Source organism: Syngnathus acus, chromosome 19 (assembly GCF_901709675.1).
Source record: "Syngnathus acus chromosome 19, fSynAcu1.2, whole genome shotgun sequence".
NCBI classification, from domain to species: Eukaryota; Metazoa; Chordata; class Actinopteri; order Syngnathiformes; family Syngnathidae; genus Syngnathus; species Syngnathus acus.
The window spans coordinates 5,629,973-5,633,200 of record NC_051103.1 but is presented as its reverse complement, the minus strand read 5'-3'; the positions used below and the strand labels follow the sequence as shown (position 1 = coordinate 5,633,200).

General features: G+C 42.6%; 1 long non-coding RNA gene across 1 annotated transcript; it reads right to left on the bottom strand.

Annotated features, from left to right (window-relative positions):
• Nucleotides 1-771: 771 nt before the first annotated feature.
• LOC119138209 lies at nt 772-2,715 on the bottom strand. The gene is made up of 3 exons (XR_005101104.1): nt 2,602-2,715; nt 1,417-1,925; nt 772-990 (listed from the first exon to the last, which is right to left on the bottom strand). It is a non-coding gene; the product is annotated as an uncharacterized LOC119138209 (long non-coding RNA).
• Between the last annotated feature and the right edge of the window lie 513 nt (nt 2,716-3,228).

The following is a 3,228-nucleotide window of genomic DNA, read 5'->3' as shown; positions in this document are numbered from 1 at the left end:
GATTAAAGTTCTACACTCGACACCTAGTCCGCTTAATTTAACATAAAATGTGGTAACGCTCATCTCTGGACCATTCCTAAAGTGGACAATTCCATTCCTAGAAGGAAAAAAAAAAAAAAAAACACAGCATGGATGGACCCTTCTGTTTTTAGATGTAACCTCATGTGGAACGTTCCATTCTTTACTAAATTGGACCATTTCATTCTGAACTACAGTCCCCAAACGGAACATTGTGTCCTGTAATAGCATCAAATATGCATTATTTTTGCAAAAAAAAAAAAAACCTGGATGACAGATTGTTGAATTTTCTATCCCTGAACATTGGGAACCAGAAAAACAATCCGTTCTGGACACTTTTAATTTTGTCACATGACACATGGCTCTGCGCCACATGCTGCATCACCAAGCCAAAAGATATTATTATATGCTCACATGTGGCAGTCTGCTCTGACCAGTTTTTTTTTTTTTAATGATCTTTCTCGTCTTGCCGCGACTGCCACAAGGTCAGGATCAAACTGATGCGGACCATGAATTAGTTTTATGTTCCCTGACAGCAAATCCATCTGAGATCATTGACACCGCCTTCCCACAATCCTCCTCGACAACAAGTTGCTCTCGTCGGCGCTGTCACTCATCTCCAAGCGTGGTTTTAAATCATCCAAGTGTACCACTTTATCATCTGCCGGCTATTTTTATTTTTTTTATTTATATGTGTGAAATTGGAAAGAAGGCACGGCGGCGGCAGATTGAAAATGCAAAAACAAAGAAGTCTTCTTTTTTTTCCCCATTATATTTGATTCAAAAGTACAATCCACCTCACAAGATTTGCATGAAAAACAATTATATATTAAGAAATTCTTCTTTACATACTAAACAGCCCACCCTCACCAACTCTTTCTCATGATGGATGGACGATGGCATTTGGCATACCAGTAGCAATGGATCCCTTTCAAGATGTCAAAAGATCCCGGAAAAGTAAGATTGGAGATTCTGGAAAAAAAAAAAAAGCAAAATATGACAAGGCAGCAGTCAACTTTCTCCCGCATTTTTTTTTTTTTTTGTCCCATTATGTCCCCTGCAATGTCCCAGCGGGTCCTATTTCTGTCCTGTTTTGTCCCACAGTGTCCCCATGATATCATTACGCCTCATAACATCCCATCATGTCCCAGCATATCCTTTTATCTACCTATTATATTCCTTAGTATCCTAAAATGTGCCTCATCATGTTGCATTACGTCATATATTGTCCCCTATTGCTTCTCATCGTGCCCCTTTATTATTTACGTCCACATTTGGTCTCATCATGAGTCCTTATGTCCCATCGGGACCGATCGACTAAGAACCCAAACATTTAGGTATGTCCCGATCCTCCCTTAATTGTCTCCTTTCGTAGGACCAAATATGGATAATACTTACACACAAAAAAACGGATACAAATTGCGCACGTGGCGATAACGCTGGAGAGCTGCAGCGCCCGGCCGCACTCAGGGCTCATGAGGCAATTCCCTGTCTTCCGGCAGCATTTGGGGCACTTGCTGCCTCCATCGTGGTCGTCCCTGGTCTCAGACGTATGGACTCTCTGAGACTGAGTCTGGTATGTCTCATTTTCATGCATTTTAGGCTGGCCCTCTTGCATCGAGAAGGCCTGTGGCTGGGCCATATACACCTGAGGTTGAGCGGCGTACATCTGAGGCGGATTTTGATACATTTGAGCCTGGTGCATCTCAGGCTGGGTCACATACATCTGAGGCTGGGCAGCATACATCTGAGGTTGGGCCTGGTACATTTGAGGTTGAGCGCTGTACATCTGAGGTTGATCAAAGTACACCTGAGGCTGATCCTGGTACGCAGGAGGCTTGTCCGACTTCTCGCCGTGAATGTCAGACATTGCGCCGATTACTAGCAAAATCAAATGTGTGAAAAGCCTGAAAGAAAGAAAATAAATAAATAATTTTAAATAAAAAATAAATAAATAAATAAAGGAAAATCATGACTCAAAAAGCCTAACCCTAACCCGGATTCTTTTTTTTCAATTTATGAAAAGCATAGCTGTAGTTTCCACACCCCTCCATGTGTCATCATGTGTTTTTTGGTTTTGATTTGTTGACAAGGAAGTGTTTATTTAGGCATGCCATTGTCCTGCGTATCTAGTTGAATTTTTTTCCACAATGCCTTCAAACCCAGAATTCAACCCGCCGGGTATTTAACAACCCTCGAGTGCGAATCGTGAATATTTTCGCCTCCTTTACGATCACATTAGCCAGTGAAGTCAGATTGATTCTTCCACACTAATGAACATTCCCTTTACTGCTTTCCCCGGTAGACGCCATCCGATATTCTGCGATAACCCAGATTTGCAAATAATAACATTTTCGACGCACGGGGGAAGGAGAGGGGTCCCGTATTTGTTCCAGCCGAGGCTAAATTCGATTGTCGGTATCCACAGGGGGGGCCACGGCGGCATTTTAAGTGCACCTCCTCCCAGCTTTGGAAAGTTGGCGGCTTTTCAATCATAAGTAATGAAATTCCATCAGCCACCCTCGGAGGAAGCTGGGGAAAGACCCATTAAGAGAAGCAGGGAGACGGAAGTCGTGCTCTTACCCTTTGCGTTGTCGCTTTCAATCTCTTCTCTCCGCACCTCACGCTCTCGAGACACTTTGGAGCACAACGGGCGTGGCACCGAGTTTTACCGGTTCTCCAGGCTCCCGCTTTCGAGGCGGAGTTGCCGAATCTAATTTGCTTTCACAAGACACGACACGTAAAGCAGTTCAATACAAAAGAACGCCACGCCGTTATTTGCCGTCTTCTTGCAAAGCAAAAAAAAAAAACTCCTGGAATAAAAGCCTTTCAATTTTGACATGTCATTAGCATAAATCTAGCAGGTTCATTAGCACAACACATACCTAGAAATGCAATCAAGCCTCCATAAATAAATAAATAAGTAAACACGGAATAATTAATGTTTGGTCGGAAAATTCAATTTTGAGGTGGAAAAAAAAATGATTTGAAAGGAACAACAGAAAAGGAGGGGGGGAAATATAGAAACAGAGTGGCATCGCCGACTGAGCAGCTCTTTTGTTTTTCAATAATTCCAATTTAAATGGCAGTATTAGGTGTGTTTGAAAACAATTGGATTCTTACGCGCAACCACAGGGGACAATCATATTCCGTTAGCGTCGAAAAAGACGGCAAGCAGAATATGTACGTTTGCGCTTCCCTGCTGCTTAT